The sequence below is a fragment of the Oncorhynchus keta genome, unplaced genomic scaffold (assembly GCF_023373465.1).
Source record: "Oncorhynchus keta strain PuntledgeMale-10-30-2019 unplaced genomic scaffold, Oket_V2 Un_contig_5575_pilon_pilon, whole genome shotgun sequence".
Taxonomy (NCBI): Eukaryota; Metazoa; Chordata; class Actinopteri; order Salmoniformes; family Salmonidae; genus Oncorhynchus; species Oncorhynchus keta.
Window position 1 is genome coordinate 192,501 of NW_026288376.1, and position 20,000 is coordinate 212,500.

General features: G+C 46.1%; 1 protein-coding gene across 1 annotated transcript in view; it reads right to left on the reverse strand.

The window, feature by feature from the left end:
• LOC127925439 (leucine-rich repeat and transmembrane domain-containing protein 2-like) overlaps window positions 1-20,000 on the reverse strand; it is a 75,666-nt gene that overhangs the window by 53,799 nt on the left and 1,867 nt on the right.

Consider the following 20,000-nt stretch of genomic DNA (forward strand, 5'->3'; position numbering starts at 1 on the left):
GAGAGGCCAGTCACCACTCTAGTGATGAAGACGGGGAGGGGCCAGTCACCACTCTAGTGATGAAGACAGAGAGGGGCCAGTTACCACTCTAGTGATGAAGGCAGAGCGGGGCCAGTCACCACTCTAGTGATGAAGGCAGAGCGGGGCCAGTCAGAAGGAAGTGTGTCTCAGTTGATCAGAAATAGCCCTGCGGTCATCTTACTACATGAATGATAGTAGTGTGGGTCTTGGCAGTTTCCACAAACACACTCCCCCTCCAAGGGGACTGGCCCCTGCCAGCTCTGTCTGAGAGAGGAGGTGGAGAGGAAGGAGGAAGAGAAAAGGCAGAAGAAATGGATGTGGAAAGAGGGAATGGAAGATCAGGGAGGAGAGAGAAAGAAGGAAGGTGAGAGAGAAAGAAGGAAGGTGAGAGAGCGAGCTATTGGGTGAAATACCACAGTGTGACAAAACAGCAGCAATATTTGTTTTTTTATTTCACCTTTATTTAACCAGGTATGCCAGTTGAGAGCAAGTTCTCATTTACAACTATTTACAACTGCCACCTGGCCAAGATAAAGCAAAGCAGTGCGACAAAAACAACAACACAGAGTTACACATGGGATAAACAAACGTACAGTCAATAACACAATAGAAAACTCTATGTACAGTGTGTGCTAATGAAATAAGATTAGGGAGGTAAGGCAATAAATAGGCCATAGTGGCAAAATAATTACAATATAGAGTGATAGATGTGCAAGTAGAGATACTGGGGTGCAAAAGAGCAAATAAAAATAACAATGTGGGGATGAGGTAGTTGGGTGGGCTGTTTACAGATGGGCTGTTTACAGATGGGCTGTTTACAGATGGGCTGTTTACAGATGGGCTGTTTACAGATGGGCTGTTTACAGATGGGCTGTTTACAGATGGGCTGTTTACAGATGGTCTGTTTACAGATGGGCTGTTTACAGATGGGCTGTTTACAGATGGGCTGTTTACAGATGGGCTGTTTACAGATGGACTGTTTACAGATGGGCTGTTTACAGATGGACTGTTTACAGATGGGCTGTTTACAGATGGGCTGTTTACAGATGGGCTGTTTACAGATGGGCTGTTTACAGATGGGCTGTTTACAGATGGGCTGTTTACAGATGGGCTGTTTACAGATGGGCTGTTTACAGATGGGCTGTTTACAGATGGGTTGTTTACAGATGGGCTGTTTACAGATGGGTTGTTTACAGATGGGCAGTTTACAGATGGGCTGTTTACAGATGGGCTGTTTACAGATGGGTTTACAGATGGGCTGTTTACAGATGGGCTATTTACAGAGCTGTTTACAGATCTGTTTACAGATGGGCTGTTTACAGATGCTGTTTACAGATATTTACAGATGGGCTGTTTACAGATGGGCTGTGTACAGATGGGCTGTGTACAGAGATACAGATGGCTGTTTACAGATGGGCTGTTTACAGATGGGCTGTTTACAGATGGGCTGTTTACAGATGGGCTGTTTACAGATGGGCTGTTTACAGATGGGCTGTTTACAGATGGGCTGTTTACAGATGGGCTGTTTACAGATGGGCTGTTTACAGATGGGCTGTTTACAGATGGGCTGTTTACAGATGGGCTGTTTACAGATGGGCTGTTTACAGATGGGCTGTTTACAGATGGGCTGTTTACAGATGGGCTGTTTACAGATGGGCTGTGTACAGATGGGCTGTTTACAGATGGGCTGTTTACAGATGGGTTGTTTACAGATGGGCAGTTTACAGATGGGCTGTTTACAGATGGGCTGTTTACAGATGGGGAGTGTACAGATGGGGAGTGTACAGATGGGATATTTACAGATTGTCTGTTTACAGATGGGCTGTTTACAGATGGGATATTTACAGATGGGATATTTACAGATGGGCTGTTTACAGATGGGCTGTGTACAGATGGGCTGTGTACAGATGGGCTGTTTACAGATGGGCTGTGTACAGATGGGCTGTGTACAGATGGGCTGTTACAGATGGGCTGTTTACAGATGGGATGTGTACAGATGGGTTGTGTACAGATGGGTTGTGTACAGATGGGCTGTGTACAGATGCAGTGATCGGTAAGCTGCTCTGACAGCTGATGCTTATAGTTAGTGAATTTGTGGCCTGTTGCCACAACAAAATGGCAACCAGTGAAGAACAGACACCATTGTAAATACAACGTATAGTTATGTTTATTTATTTTCCCTTTTGTACTTTAACTATTTGCACATCGTTACGACACTGGATTGAAATGTTAGCTGTTCATTTTTGATTGATTATTTCACTTTTGTTTACTATCTATTTCACATGTTTCCCATGTTTCCCATGCCAATGAAGCCCTTTGAGTTGATATCAGAGTACTGAGAGAGGGAAGGAGAGAGAGATATCAGAGTACTGAGAGAGGGAAGGAGAGGAAGATATCAGATTACTGAGGGAGGGAAGGAGAGGGAGATATCAGAGTACTGAGGGAGGGAAGGAGAGGGAGATATCAGAGTACTGAGAGAGGGAAGGAGAGAGAGATATCAGAGTACTGAGAGAGGGAAGGAGAGAGAGATATCAGAGTACTGAGGGGAGGGAAGGAGAGGAGAGATATCAGATTACTGAGGAAGAGAGAGATATCAGATTACTGAGAGGGAAGGAGGAAGATATCAGATTACTGAGGGAGGGAAGGAGAGGGATCAGGTACTGAGAGGGAAGGAGAGAGAGATATCAGAGTACTGAGAGAGAGAGGAAGGAGAAGGAAGATATCAGATTACTGAGAAGGAGGGAAGGAGAGAGGGAGAGAGAGATATCAGAGTACTGAGAGAGGGAAGGAGAGAGAGATATCAGAGTACTGAGAGAGGGAAGGAGAGAGAGATATCAGAGTACTGAGAGAGGGAAGGAGAGGAAGATATCAGATTACTGAGAGAGGGAAGGAGAGGAAGATATCAGATTACTGAGGGAGGGAAGGAGAGAGAGATATCAGAGTACTGAGAGAGGGAAGGAGAGAGAGATATCAGAGTACTGAGAGAGGGAAGGAGAGAGAGATATCAGAGTACTGAGAGAGGGAAGGAGAGAGAGATATCAGATTACTGAGAGAGGGAAGGAGAGATATCAGAGTACTGAGGGAGAGGGAAGGAGGAGAGGGAGATATCAGATTACTGAGAGAGGGAAGGAGGGAAGGAGAGGAGATATCAGAGTACTGAGAGAGGGAAGGAGAGAGAGATATCAGGAGAGAGGAGAGAGAGATATCAGATTACTGAGAGAGGGAAGGAGAGAGAGATATCAGAGTACTGAGAGAGGGAAGGAGAGAGAGATATCAGATTACTGAGAGAGGGAAGAGAGAAAGATATCAGATTACTGAGGAGAGGAGGGAAGGAGAGAGAGATATCAGATTTGAGAGAGGGAAGGAGAGAGAGATATCAGAGTACTGAGAGAGGGAAGGAGAGAGAGATATCAGATTACTGAGAGAGAAGGAAGGAGATATCAGAGAGAGATATCAGAGTACTGAGAGAGGGAAGGAGAGAGAGATATCAGATTTCTGAGAGAGGGAAGGAGAGAGCGATATCAGAGTACTGAGAGAGTGAAGGAGAGAGAGATATCAGATTTCTGAGAGAGGGAAGGAGAGAGAGATTATCAGAGTACTGAGAGAGGGAAGGAGAGAGAGATATCAGATTTCTGAGAGAGGGAAGGAGAGAGCGATATCAGAGTACTGAGAGAGGGAAGGAGAGAGAGATATCAGATTTCTGAGAGAGGGAAGGAGAGAAGATATCAGATTACTGAGAGAGGGATATCAGAGTACTGAGAGAGAGATATCAGGAGAGATAGGAGAGAGAGATATCAGATTTCTATCAGAGAGAGGGAAGGAGAGGAAGATATCAGAGTACTGAGAGAGAGATATCAGAGGAAGGAGAGAGAGATATCAGAGTACTGAGAGAGTAGAGGAAGGAGAGGGGAGAGAGAGATATCAGATTACTGAGAGAGGGAAGGAGAGAAAGATATCAGATTTCTGAGAGAGGGAAGGAGAGGAAGATATCCCACTGAGAGAGGGAAGGAGAGAGAGATATCAGATTACTGAGGAGGGAAGGAGAGAGATATCAGATTACTGAGGGAGGGAAGGAGAGAGAGATATCAGATTACTGAGAGAGGGAAGGAGAAAGATATCAGATTACTGAGGGAGGGAAGGAGAGGGAGATATCAGAGTACTGAGAGAGGGAAGGAGAGAGAGATATCAGAGTACTGAGAGAGGGAAGGAGAGAGAGATATCAGATTACTGAGAGAGGGAAGGAGAGAGAGATATCAGAGTACTGAGAGAGGGAAGGAGAGAGAGATATCAGATTACTGAGAGAGGGAAGGAGAGAAAGATATCAGATTACTGAGGGAGGGAAGGAGAGGGAGATATCAGAGTACTGAGAGAGGGAAGGAGAGAGATATCAGAGTACTGAGAGAGGGAATGAGAGAGATAGATCAGATTACTGAGAGAGGGAAGGAGAGAGAGATATCAGAGTACTGAGAGAGGGAAGGAGAGAGAGAGATCAGATTACTGAGAGAGGGAAGGAGAGAAAGATATCAGAGTACTGAGGGAGGGAAGGAGAGAGAGATATCAGATTACTGAGAGAGGGAAGTAGAGAAAGATATCAGATTTCTGAGAGAGGGAAGGAGAGGAAGATATCAGATTACTGAGAGAGGGAAGGAGAGAGAGATATCAGATTACTGAGGGAGGGAAGGAGAGAGAGATATCAGATTACTGAGGAGGAAGGAGAGAGAGATATCAGATTACTGAGAGAGGGAAGGAGAGAAAGATATCAGATTACTGAGGGAGGGAAGGAGAGGGAGATATCAGAGTACTGAGAGAGGGAAGGAGAGAGATATCAGAGTACTGAGAGAGGGAAGGAGAGAGAGAGATCAGATTACTGAGAGAGGGAAGGAGAGAGAGATATCAGAGTACTGAGAGAGGGAAGGAGAGAGAGATATCATATTACTAAAAGAGGGAAGGAGAGAGATAAGAAACAGAGAGATGGAGAGAAGTCTGGCTAGTCAGGCTACCCTGTTGTTCAGACAGACAGAGAGGTTAAGCACTGTGGGGATTCTACCTTGGCGGGATAGGAGAGAGGAGGGGGGTCTGGCTAGTCAGACTACCCTGCGGTTCAGACAGACAGAGGTACGCACTGTGGGGATTCTACCTTGGAGGGATAGGAGAGAGGGGGGGTCTGGCTAGTCAGGCTACCCTGCCTTTCAGACAGGCAGAGGTACGCACTGTGGGGATTCTACCTTGGAGGTATAGGAAGGAAAACAGGTCTGTGTGTCTGGGGAGAGAGTGGTAGCTCTCTGACACACTGAGCCCCCAACACACACCCCACTGACTTTCTGACTGTCTGATTATGTCAACTTGAAACCTTATTAAATATCACTACTTATCCATCCTACTGCAGTCTTGATAAACCATATTAAATATCACTACTTATCCATCCTACTGCAGTCTTGATAAACCGTATTAAATATCACTACTTATCCATCCTACTGCAGTCTTGATAAACCTTATTAAATATCACTACTTATCCATCCTACTGCAGTCTTGATAAACCATATTAAATATCACTACTTATCCATCCTACTGCAGTCTTGATAAACCATATTAAATATCACTACTTATCCATCCTACTGCAGTCTTGATAAACCATATTAAATATCACTACTTATCCATCCTACTGCAGTCTTGATAAACCTTATTAAATATCACTACTTATCCATCCTACTGCAGTCTTGATAAACCGTATTAAATATCACTACTTATCCATCCTACTGCAGTCTTGATAAACCTTATTAAATATCACTGCTTTTCCATCCTACTGCAGTCTTGATAAACCGTATTAAATATCACTGCTTTTCCATCCTACTGCAGTCTTGATAAACCGTATTAAATATCACTACTTATCCATCCTACTGCAGTCTTGATAAACCTTATTAAATATCACTACTTATCCATCCTACTGCAGTCTTGATAAACCATATTAAATATCACTACTTATCCATCCTACTGCAGTCTTGATAAACCGTATTAAATATCACTACTTATCCATCCTACTGCAGTCTTGATAAACCTTATTAAATATCACTACTTATCCATCCTACTGCAATCTTGAAGAAGACTGATCCTACTGCAGTCTTAAAGAAGACTGATCCTACTGCAGTCTTGAAGAAGACTGATCCTACTGCAGTCTTGAAGAAGACTGATTCTACTGCAGTCTTAAAGAAGACTGATCCTACTGCAGTCTTGAAGAAGACTGATCTACTGCAGTCTTAAAGAAGACTGATCCTACTGCAGTCTTGAAGAAGACTGATCCTACTGCAGTCTTGAAGAAGACTGATCCTACTGCAGTCTTGAAGAAGACTGATCCTACTGCAGTCTTGAAGAAGACTGATCCTACTGCAGTCTTGAAGAAGACTGATCCTACTGCAGTCTTGAAGAAGACTGATCCTACTGTGTTATTCTGTTGAGCATATGGTGTACAAAACATAAACAACACCTCCCCCCCACCAGCCCCCCCTTTGCCCTCAGAGCAGTTTCAACTCGTTGGGTCATGGGTCTCTCTACAAGGTGTCGAAAGCGTTCCACAGGGATGCTGGTCCATGTTGACTCCAATGCTTCCCACAGTTGTGTCCAGTTGTCCGGATATCCTTTGGGTGGTGGGTCGTTCTGGATACACACAGGAAATCCAGCAGTGTTCGTGATCTTGACTCACTCAAACCGCTGCGCCTGACACCTCAGAACATTCCCCGTTCAAAGGCACTTCAATCTTCAGCTTCACCCATCCACCCTCTGAGTGGCCACACAGGCTCCTCCCCTTCATCGATGCTTACAGGCTGACAGTGTGTGTTGGAGGGGCCAGCTCTGGATGCTGATTGGCTGACAGTTTGTGTGTTGGAGGGGCCAGCTCTGGATGCTGATTGGCTGACAGTGTGTGTTGGAGAACACAGGAGGTCTGGATAGAAGCTGTGCTGATGTGAGCGGTCTGATGAACACACAGCTGAACTTCTCCACTCTCTCTCTTAGTACTTTAACAGAGGAAAATTAGCCCGATCAACCCGTGCCCCCGCACATTGACTCTGTACCGGTACCCCCTGTATATAGCCTCCACATTGACTCTGTACCGTAATACCCTGTATATAGCCTCCACATTGACTCTGTACCGGTACCACCTGTATATAGCCTCCACATTGACTCTGTACTGGTACCCCCTGTATATAGCCTCCACATTGACTCTGTACTGGTACCACCTGTATATAGCCTCCACATTGACTCTGTACTGGTACCACCTGTATATAGCCTCCACATTGACTCTGTACTGGTACCACCTGTATATAGCCTCCACATTGACTCTGTACTGGTACCACATGTATATAGCCTCCACATTGACTCTGTACCGTAATACCCTGTATATAGCCTCCACATTGACTCTGTACCGTAATACCCTGTATATAGCCTCCACATTGACTCTGTACCGTAATACCCTGTATATCGCCTCCACATTGACCCTGTACCATAATACCCTGTATATAGCCTCCACATTGACTCTGTACTGGTACCTCCTGTATATAGCCTCCACATTGACTCTGTACTGGTACCACCTGTATATAGCCTCCACATTGACTCTGTACTGGTACCACCTGTATATAGCCTCCACATTGACTCTGTACTGGAACCACATGTATATAGCCTCCACATTGACTCTGTACCGTAATACCCTGTATATAGCCTCCACATTGACTCTGTATCGTAATACCCTGTATATAGCCTCCACATTGACTCTGTACCGTAATACCCTGTATATCGCCTCCACATTGACCCTGTACCATAATACCCTGTATATAGCCTCCACATTGACTCTGTACCATAATACCCTGTATATAGCCTCCACATTGACCCTGTACCGTAATACCCTGTATATCGCCTCCACACTGACTCTGTACCGTATACCCGGTATATAGCCTCCACATTGACCCTGTACCGTAATACCCTGTATATAGCCTCCACATTGACTCTGTACCGTAATACCCTGTATATAGCCTCCACATTGACCCTGTACCGTAATACCCTGTATATAGCCTCCACATTGACTCTGTACCGTAATACCCTGTATATAGCCTCCACATTGACCCTGTACCGTAATACCCTGTATATAGCCTCCACATTGACTCTGTACCGTAATACCCTGTATATAGCCTCCACATTGACTCTGTACCGTAATACCCTGTATATCGCCTCCACATTGACCCTGTACCATAATACCCTGTATATAGCCTCCACATTGACTCTGTACTGGTACCCCCTGTATATAGCCTCCACATTGACTCTGTACTGGTACCACCTGTATATAGCCTCCACATTGACTCTGTACTGGTACCACCTGTATATAGCCTCCACATTGACCCTGTACTGGTACCACCTGTATATAGCCTCCACATTGACCCTGTACTGGTACCACCTGTATATAGCCTCCACATTGACCCTGTACTGGTACCACCTGTATATAGCCTCCACATTGACTCTGTACTGGTACCACCTGTATATAGCCTCCACATTGACTCTGTACTGGTACCACATGTATATAGCCTCCACATTGACTCTGTACCGTAATACCCTGTATATAGCCTCCACATTGACTCTGTATCGTAATACCCTGTATATAGCCTCCACATTGACTCTGTACTGGTACCACCTGTATATAGCCTCCACATTGACTCTGTACTGGTACCACCTGTATATAGCCTCCACATTGACTCTGTACTGGTACCACCTGTATATAGCCTCCACATTGACTCTGTACTGGTACCACCTGTATATAGCCTCCACATTGACTCTGTACTGGTACCACCTGTATATAGCCTCCACATTGACTCTGTACCGTAATACCCTGTATATAGCCTCCACATTGACTCTGTACCGTAATACCCTGTATATAGCCTCCACATTGACTCTGTACCGTAATACCCTGTATATCGCCTCCACATTGACCCTGTACCATAATACCCTGTATATAGCCTCCACATTGACTCTGTACTGGTACCTCCTGTATATAGCCTCCACATTGACTCTGTACTGGTACCACCTGTATATAGCCTCCACATTGACTCTGTACTGGTACCACCTGTATATAGCCTCCACATTGACTCTGTACTGGAACCACATGTATATAGCCTCCACATTGACTCTGTACCGTAATACCCTGTATATAGCCTCCACATTGACTCTGTATCGTAATACCCTGTATATAGCCTCCACATTGACTCTGTACCGTAATACCCTGTATATCGCCTCCACATTGACCCTGTACCATAATACCCTGTATATAGCCTCCACATTGACTCTGTACCATAATACCCTGTATATAGCCTCCACATTGACCCTGTACCGTAATACCCTGTATATCGCCTCCACACTGACTCTGTACCGTATACCCGGTATATAGCCTCCACATTGACCCTGTACCGTAATACCCTGTATATAGCCTCCACATTGACTCTGTACCGTAATACCCTGTATATAGCCTCCACATTGACCCTGTACCGTAATACCCTGTATATAGCCTCCACATTGACTCTGTACCGTAATACCCTGTATATAGCCTCCACATTGACCCTGTACCGTAATACCCTGTATATAGCCTCCACATTGACTCTGTACCGTAATACCCTGTATATAGCCTCCACATTGACTCTGTACCGTAATACCCTGTATATCGCCTCCACATTGACCCTGTACCATAATACCCTGTATATAGCCTCCACATTGACTCTGTACTGGTACCCCTGTATATAGCCTCCACATTGACTCTGTACTGGTACCACCTGTATATAGCCTCCACATTGACTCTGTACTGGTACCACCTGTATATAGCCTCCACATTGACTCTGTACTGGTACCACCTGTATATAGCCTCCACATTGACTCTGTACTGGTACCACATGTATATAGCCTCCACATTGACTCTGTACTGGTACCACCTGTATATAGCCTCCACATTGACTCTGTACTGGTACCACCTGTATATAGCCTCCACATTGACTCTGTACTGGTACCACATGTATATAGCCTCCACATTGACTCTGTACCGTAATACCCTGTATATAGCCTCCACATTGACTCTGTATCGTAATACCCTGTATATAGCCTCCACATTGACTCTGTACTGGTACCACCTGTATATAGCCTCCACATTGACTCTGTACTGGTACCACCTGTATATAGCCTCCACATTGACTCTGTACTGGTACCACATGTATATAGCCTCCACATTGACTCTGTACTGGTACCACCTGTATATAGCCTCCACATTGACTCTGTACTGGTACCACATGTATATAGCCTCCACATTGACTCTGTACCGTAATACCCTGTATATAGCCTCCACATTGACTCTGTATCGTAATACCCTGTATATAGCCTCCACATTGACTCTGTACTGTAATACCCTGTATATCGCCTCCACATTGACCCTGTACCATAATACCCTGTATATAGCCTCCACATTGACCCTGTACCATAATACCCTGTATATAGCCTCCACATTGACCCTGTACCATAATACCCTGTATATAGCCTCCACATTGACCCTGTACCGTAATACCCTGTATATCGCCTCCACACTGACTATGTACCGTATACCCGGTATATAGCCTCCACATTGACCCTGTACCGTAATACCCTGTATATAGCCTCCACATTGACTCTGTACCGTAATACCCTGTATATAGCCTCCACATTGACCCTGTACCGTAATACCCTGTATATAGCCTCCACATTGACCCTGTACCGTAATACCCTGTATAGAGCCTCAATACTGTTATTTTGACTGTTATTTTACTGTTATTTTTATTTAATTGTATTTCTTACTTTATCTATTGTTTACCTAATACCTATTTTTTTCCTTAGAAATAGCACTGTTGGTTAGGTAAGCATTTCACTTTATAAGGTCTACTACACCTGTTGTATTCGGAGCACGTGACAAATACACTTTGATTTGATTTGATAACACAAGTTAGGAGAGCATCCAGAGCGTTTCTCCAAACCCGAATCTGAAAAGCCATTTTAGGACAGGCACAGTGTTACGACCTGTTGACCATTACCTTCAACTATAAATACTCCTATTGACCCCTGACCCTGCAGTCAGGTGACGGGAGATGGAGAGCACATAAGTCAACAGCAGAACGAGGAAACCCTCTACCATTATAGGACAGGTACCTTTCCTTCAAATTCAGTCTGTAAATACTCCTTCCTGTTGACCCCTGAACCTTGACAACTGCCTTCCGAGCACAGTGTCACCACAGTCGAAGAGTTCACCTACGCTTCCCATTTCTCTGAAGCGTCTCGAAACCTCCAAATATAAATACCCCTGACCTCTGACCCTGACCCCAGTGACAGAGATGAGAGAGGGTAGGTCAGAGGACTAGGTGGAATATTCTGGTCTACATTTACAGACAGACTGCCAACGCTGAAATGTCTGAAGTGACAGATTGTAACTCGTGGACGATCCTTACTGTCTTAGAGTCATTTACTACAACCATGGTTCGGTTACTGTCTAGCACTCCTCTGGCGAGAGGGAGAGACTTAGTGCTAATAGCTCTCTTGGGAGGGTTGGCGAAAACATCCAGATTGGCTCCTTAACCTGCTGTGTCCCTCTGGAGGGGTTAGTGCCATCATTAGAGATCTTACTACCTCTCCACCCTGAACACCAGACCACAAGCAGAGATCTTACTACCTCTCCACCCTGAACACCAGACCACAAGCAGATATCTTACTACCTCTCCACCCTGAACACCAGACCACAAGCAGAGATCTTACTACCTCTCCACCCTGAACACCAGACCACAAGCAGAGATCTTACTACCTCTCCACCCTGAACACCAGACCACAAGCAGAGATCTTACTACCTCTCCACCCTGAACACCAGGCCACAAGCAGAGATCTTACTACCTCTCCACCCTGAACACCAGACCACAAGCAGAGATCTTACTACCTCTCCACCCTGAACACCAGACCACAAGCAGAGATCTTACTACCTCTCCACCCTGAACACCAGACCACAAGCAGAGATCTTACTACCTCTCCACCCTGAACACCAGGCCACAAGCAGAGATCTTACTACCTCTCCACCCTGAACACCAGACCACAAGCAGAGATCTTACTACCTCTCCACCCTGAACACCAGGCCACAAGCAGAGATCTTACTACCTCTCCACCCTGAACACCAGACCACAAGCAGAGATCTTACTACCTCTCCACCCTGAACACCAGACCACAAGCAGAGATCTTACTACCTCTCCACCCTGAACACCAGACCACAAGCAGAGATCTAACTACCTCTCCACCCTGAACACCAGGCCACAAGCAGACAGCAACATTATCCAACACATCTCTCCAGTTCTACCTCCATCTTCTCTTAATTCAGTAGACTTTATTGACACGGCCAGTTGACTGACTTCCATTGTGTTGGTCTACATATGACAACAATGGTGGTACCAGCATCAATAAGACATCAGTAGTAATAATAGTAGTTGAAATGGGATTACCATTAACACCAGCTACAACAACAATGTTAGTGAGAATAACAATACATTAAATACATCATAGAAGACCAGTCTCAACCTGACTGAGACCCTCATCCTGTGATGACTGTCTGTTGTTCTAGACAGGTCTGTGATGATAAGGTCCAGACTGTCTGTTGTTCTAGACAGGTCTGTGATGATAAGGTCCAGACTGTCTGTTGTTCTAGACAGGTCTGTGATGATAAGGTCCAGACTGTCTGTTGTTCTAGACAGGTCTGTGATGATAAGGTCCAGACTGTCTGTTATTCTAGACTGGTCTGTGATTATAAGGTCCAAACTGTCTGTTATTCTAGACAGGTCTGTGATGATAAGGTCCAGACTGTCTGTTGTCCTAGACAGGTCTGTGATGATAAGGTCCAGACTGTCTGTTATTCTAGACAGGTCTGTGATTATAAGGTCCAGACTGTCTGTTATTCTAGACAGGTCTGTGATTATAAGGTCCAGACTGTCTGTTATTCTAGACAGGTCTGTGATTATAAGGTCCAGACTGTCTGTTGTCCTAGACAGGTCTGTGATTATAAGGTCCAGACTGTCTGTTATTCTAGACAGGTCTGTGATTATAAGGTCCAGACTGTCTGTTATTCTAGACAGGTCTGTGATTATAAGGTCCAGACTGTCTGTTGTTCTAGACAGGTCTGTGATGATAAGGTCCAGACTGTCTGTTATTCTAGACAGGTCTGTGATTATAAGGTCCAGACTGTCTGTTGTTCTAGACAGGTCTGTGATGATAAGGTCCAGACTGTCTGTTGTTCTAGACAGGTCTGTGATGATAAGGTCCAAACTGTCTGTTATTCTAGACAGGTCTGTGATGATAAGGTCCAGACTGTCTGTTGTTCTAGACAGGTCTGTGATGATAAGGTCCAGACTGTCTGTTGTTCTAGACAGGTCTGTGATGATAAGGTCCAGACTGTCTGTTATTCTAGACAGGTCTGTGATGATAAGGTCCAGACTGTCTGTTATTCTAGACAGGTCTGTGATTATAAGGTCCAGACTGTCTGTTATTCTAGACAGGTCTGTGATGATAAGGTCCAGACTGTCTGTTATTCTAGACAGGTCTGTGATGATAAGGTCCAGACTGTCTGTTGTCCTAGACAGGTCTGTGATTATAAGGTCCAGACTGTCTGTTGTTCTAGACAGGTCTGTGATGATAAGGTCCAGACTGTCTGTTATTCTAGACAGGTCTGTGATGATAAGGTCCAGACTGTCTGTTATTCTAGACAGGTCTGTGATTATAAGGTCCAGACTGTCTGTTGTTCTAGACAGGTCTGTGATGATAAGGTCCAGACTGTCTGTTATTCTAGACAGGTCTGTGATTATAAGGTCCAGACTGTCTGTTATTCTAGACAGGTCTGTGATGATAAGGTCCAGACTGTCTGTTATTCTAGACAGGTCTGTGATGATAAGGTCCAGACTGTCTGTTGTCCTAGACAGGTCTGTGATGATAAGGTCCAGACTGTCTGTTATTCTAGACAGGTCTGTGATGATAAGGTCCAGACTGTCTGTTGTTCTAGACAGGTCTGTGATGATAAGGTCCAGACTGTCTGTTATTCTAGACAGGTCTGTGATGATAAGGTCCAGACTGTCTGTTATTCTAGACAGGTCTGTGATGATAAGGTCCAGACTGTCTGTTATTCTAGACAGGTCTGTGATTATAAGGTCCAGACTGTCTGTTGTTCTAGACAGGTCTGTGATGATAAGGTCCAGACTGTCTGTTATTCTAGACAGGTCTGTGATGATAAGGTCCAGACTGTCTGTTATTCTAGACAGGTCTGTGATGATAAGGTCCAGACTGTCTGTTATTCTAGACAGGTCTGTGATGATAAGGTCCAGACTGTTATTCTCGACAGGTGTGTGTGTAATACACTCCTGTCTTTTTGCCTGTCTACCAGCCTGTTTGTCTACCAGCCTGTTTGTCTACCAGCCTGTTTGTCTACCAGCCTGTTTTTCTACCAGCCTGTTTGTCTACCAGCCTGTTTTTCTACCAGCCTGTTTGTCTGACTTCCTGTTTGTCTGACTGCCTGTTTGTCTACCAGCCTGTTTGTCTGACTTCCTGTTTGTCTGACTTCCTGTTTGTCTGACTTCCTGTTTGTCTGACTGCCTGTTTGTCTGACTGCCTGTTTGTCTGACTTCCTGTTTGTCTGACTGCCTGTTTGTCTGACTTCCTGTTTGTCTGACTTCCTGTTTGTCTGACTTCCTGTTTGTCTGACTGCCTGTTTGTCTACCAGCCTGTTTGTCTGACTGCCTGTTTGTCTACCAGCCTGTTTGTCTGACTGCCTGTTTGTCTACCAGCCTGTTTGTCTGACATCCTGTTTGTCTACCAGCCTGTTTGTCTGACTGCCTGTTTTTCTACCAGCCTCTTTGTCTGACTGCCTGTTTGTCCACCAGCCTGTTTGTCTGACTGCCTGTTTTTCTAACAGCCTATTTGTCTGTTTTTTTTAGTTTATTTATTCATTAGGATCCCCATTAGCAGAAGCAGCAGCTACTCTTCCTGGGGTCCACAAGGAAGTCTAACTGCCTCACCGGTTTCACTGTTTTCTGTACGGACCTCAACCTCCTCAGAGAGTGTTCCAGTGCTCTGTGAACACTCTCCTCTTCCCCCTCCTCAGAGAGTGTTCCAGTGCTCTCCTCTTCCCCCTCCTCAGAGAGTGTTCCAGTGCTCTCCTCTTCCCCCTCCTCAGAGAGTGTTCCAGTGCTCTCCTCTTCCCCCTCCTCAGAGAGTGTTCCAGTGCTCTCCTCTTCCCCCTCCTCAGAGAGTGTTCCAGTGCTCTCCTCTTCCCCCTCCTCAGAGAGTGTTCCAGTGCTCTCCTCTTCCCCCTCCTCAGAGAGTGTTCCAGTGCTCTCCTCTTCCCCCTCCTCAGAGAGTGTTCCAGTGCTCTCCTCTTCCCCCTCCTCAGAGAGTGTTCCAGTGCTCTCCTCTTCCCCCTCCTCAGAGAGTGTTCCAGTGCTCAGTGAACACTCTCCTCTTCCCCCTCCTCAGAGAGTGTTCCAGTGCTCAGTGAACACTCTCCTCTTCCCCCTCCACAGAGAGTGTTCCAGTGCTCAGTGAACACTCTCCTCTTCCCCCTCCTCAGAGAGTGTTCCAGTGCTCTGTGAACACTCTCCTCTTCCCCCTCCTCAGAGAGTGTTCCAGTGCTCTGTGAACACTCTCCTCTTCCCCCTCCTCAGAGAGTGTTCCAGTGCTCTGTGAACACTCTCCTCTTCCCCCTCCTCAGAGAGTGTTCCAGTGCTCTGTGAACACTCTCCTCTTCCCCCTCCTCAGAGAGTGTTCCAGTGCTCTGTGAACACTCTCCTCTTCCCCCTCCTCAGAGAGTGTTCCAGTGCTCTGTGAACTCTCTCCTCTTCCCCCTCCTCAGAGAGTGTTCCAGTGCTCTCCTCTTCCCCCTCCTCAGAGAGTGTTCCAGTGCTCTGTGAACACTCTCCTCTTCCCCCTCCTCAGAGAGTGTTCCAGTGCTCTGTGAACACTCTCCTCTTCCCCCTCCTCAGAGAGTGTTCCAGTGCTCTGTGAACACTCTCCTCTTCCCCCTCCTCAGAGAGTGTTCCAGTGCTCTGTGAACACTCTCCTCTTCCCCCTCCTCAGAGAGTGTTCCAGTGCTCTGTGAACTCTCTCCTCTTCCCCCTCCTCAGAGAGTGTTCCAGTGCTCTCCTCTTCCCCCTCCTCAGAGAGTGTTCCAGTGCTCTGTGAACACTCTCCTCTTCCCCCTCCTCAGAGAGTGTTCCAGTGCTCTGTGAACACTCTCCTCTTCCCCCTCCTCAGAGAGTGTTCCAGTGCTCTGTGAACACTCTCCTCTTCCCCCCTCCTCAGAGAGTGTTCCAGTGCTCTGTGAACACTCTCCCCTTCCCCCTCCTCAGAGAGTGTTCCAGTGCTCTGTGAACACTCTCCTCTTCCCCCTCCACAGAGAGTGTTCCAGTGCTCTGTGAACACTCTCCTCTTCCCCCTCCTCAGAGAGTGTTCCAGTGCTCTGTGAACACTCTCCTCTTCCCCCTCCTCAGAGAGTGTTCCAGTGCTCTGTGAACACTCTCCTCTTCCCCCTCCTCAGAGAGTGTTCCAGTGCTCTGTGAACACTCTCCTCTTCCCCCTCCTCAGAGAGTGTTCCAGTGCTCAGTGAACACTCTCCTCTTCCCCCTCCTCAGAGAGTGTTCCAGTGCTCTGTGAACTCTCTCCTCTTCCCCCTCCTCAGAGAGTGTTCCAGTGCTCTGTGAACACTCTCCTCTTCCCCCTCCTCAGAGAGTGTTCCAGTGCTCTGTGAACACTCTCCTCTTCCCCCTCCTCAGAGAGTGTTCCAGTGCTCAGTGAACACTCTCCTCTTCCCCCTCCTCAGAGAGTGTTCCAGTGCTCTCCTCTTCCCCCTCCTCAGAGAGTGTTCCAGTGCTCAGTGAACACTCTCCTCTTCCCCCTCCTCAGAGAGTGTTCCAGTGCTCTGTGAACACTCTCCTCTTCCCCCTCCTCAGAGAGTGTTCCAGTGCTCTGTGAACACTCTCCTCTTCCCCCTCCTCAGAGAGTGTTCCAGTGCTCTGTGAACACTCTCCTCTTCCCCCTCCTCAGAGAGTGTTCCAGTGCTCTGTGAACACTCTCCTCTTCCCCCTCCTCAGAGAGTGTTCCAGTGCTCTGTGAACACTCTCCTCTTCCCCCTCCTCAGAGAGTGTTCCAGTGCTCGGTGAACACTCTCCTCTTCCCCTTCCATTTTAAACAGGCCTTGACGTAGAACTCTGACTTGACCCCTTTAACCAGGGAGCTATAAAATGGCTGACGAAGTGTAAACAAACTTGTAGGCTCTGTTTCACCCATGTTAAAGGACAGGATTTGGAAACAGTCATGTGACCCTAGATGCACTGTTTTATTTTCCAGATCAGAAGTTGTTTGGTTGGTTGACAGGTTTGGAGGTCAGGCTCTATGGCACTAAAGCCGTCTATATTCTCAGAAGGCTTTTTATACCACAGTCAATCACTCCCCACACCCGGGCCCTTCCAAGACATAAATATTTGGTGTCAATGTGGCCTGCGTGCTGGTGAGTGGAGGGACAGTCACACCTCTTCTCCTGCTCTCCTCCTCCCCAACTCCTCCGTCATTCCCCTCATTCCTCCAACCACAAGCTTGCTGTCAGCACATACCTTGTACTAACGCATACGGTGATACTCGTGTGTGTGTGTGTGTGTGTGTGTGTGTGTGTGTGTGTGTGTGTGTGTGTGTGTGTGTGTGTGTGTGTGTGTGTGCGTGTGTGTGTGTGTGTGTGTGTGTGTGTGTGTGTGTGTGTGTGTGTGTGTGTGTGTGTGTGTGTGTGTGTGTGTGTGTGTGTATGCGTGTGTGTGTGTGACACCTTTCTCACTAATATCACAGCAGTAAACAAACACCCCCTCCAGTCAGTCACCCCAGCTGTCCCTCTTCCCCTCTCTTCATGTCAGTCACTAGATAGTATTATATACACACACATGGCCATACAGATGTAATGAGATGAAACCATGGCCTCGCCTCCTGCGTCAATAACGTCTGTGCAGTGTGTTGCTGCTTGGAACAAAGCAGCCATGCCAACAAAGGGTGCGGCAGCCTGCCTGCTCCAAGTATCGTTATTGAGGGTGCCACACAAAGGAGTGGAGTGAAACTGGAGCGGCGTAGAGAGACAGGACTGCGAGACAGGACTAGAGAGACAGGACTAGAGAGATAGGCGTAGACACCTTTCTCACTAGAGATCAGGACTAGAGAGTAAACAAGACACCCCCTAGAGAGTCACCCCAGCTGTCCTCTTCCCCTCTTCATGTCAGTCACTAGATAGTATTATATACACACACATGGCCATACAGATGTAATGAGATGAAACCATGGCCTCGCCTCCTGAGTCAATAACGTCTGTACAGTGTGTTGCTGCTTGGAACAAAGCAGCCATGCCAACAAAGGAAGGCAGCCTGCCTGCTCCAAGTATCAATTATTGAGGGTATCCACACAAAGGAGAGGAGAGAAACTGGAGCAAGGAGTAGAGAGATAGGACTAGAGAGACAGGACTAGAGAGATAGGACTAGAGAGATAGGAGTAGAGAGACAGGACTAGAGAGACAGGACTAGAGAGATAGGAGTAGAGAGACAGGACTAGAGAGACAGGACTAGAGAGATAGGAGTAGAGAGACAGGACTAGAGAGATAGGACTAGAGAGACAGGACTAGAGAGACAGGACTAGAGAGATAGGAGTAGAGAGATAGGACTAGAGAGATAGGACTAGAGAGACAGGACTAGAGAGACAGGACTAGAGAGACAGGACTAGAGAGACAGGACTAGAGAGACAGGACTAGAGAGACAGGACTAGAGAGACAGGACTAGAGAGACAGGACTAGAGAGATAGGACTAGAGAGACAGGACTAGAGAGACAGGACTAGAGAGATAGGACTAGAGAGATAGGACTAGAGAGATAGGACTAGAGAGATAGGACTAGAGAGATAGGACTAGAGAGATAGGACTAGAGAGATAGGAGTAGAGAGATAGGAGCTAGAGAGACAGGACTAGAGAGACAGGACTAGAGAGACAGGACTAGAGAGACAGGACTAGAGAGATAGGAGTAGAGAGATAGGAGGTAGAGAGACAGGACTAGAGAGATAGGAGTAGAGAGACAGGACTAGAGAGACAGGAGTAGAGAGATAGGAGTAGAGAGATAGGAGTAGAGAGACAGGACTAGGAACTAGGAGCTATGTTAGGAACTAGGAGCTATGTTAGGAACTAGGAGCTATGTTAGGATCTAGGAGCTATAGTATGAGTAAGTGCTGTGTGTGGAGACGAGCTAGCTGCCAATACACTCAGTAAACACAACATAAACGCACATACTGGTAACTGACAAAATAAAGGAAACTCTTGGGTAAATGACAGACACGGTGTACACTATCGTTCAAAAGTTTGTGGTCACTTAAAAATGTCCTTGTCTTTTTAAAGAAAAACACGTTTTTTTGTATATTAAAATAACATTATATTGATCAGAAATACAGTGCAGCTTCATTAAATAGCTAAACACCAGTCTCAAAGTCAACAGTGAAGAGGTGACTCCAGTTTGTTCTGTGAAGGGGGTAGTACACAGCATTGTATGAGATCTTCACTTTCTTGTCATTTTATCTCACGGAATAGCCTTCATTTCTCAGAACAAGAATAGACTGACGAGTTTCAGAAGAAAGTTCTTTGTTTCTGGCCATTCTGAGCCTGTAATCAAACCCACAAATGCTGATGCTCCAGATACTCAACTAGTTTTAAAAAAGGCCAGTTTTATTGCTTCTTTAATCAGAACAACATTTTTCAGCTGTGCTAACATAATTGCAAAAGGGTTTTCTAATGATCAATTAGCCTTTTAAATGATAAACTTGGATTAGCTAACACAACGTGCCATTGGAACACAGGAGTGATGGTTGCTAATAATGGGCCTCTGTACACCTATGTAGATATTCCATAAAA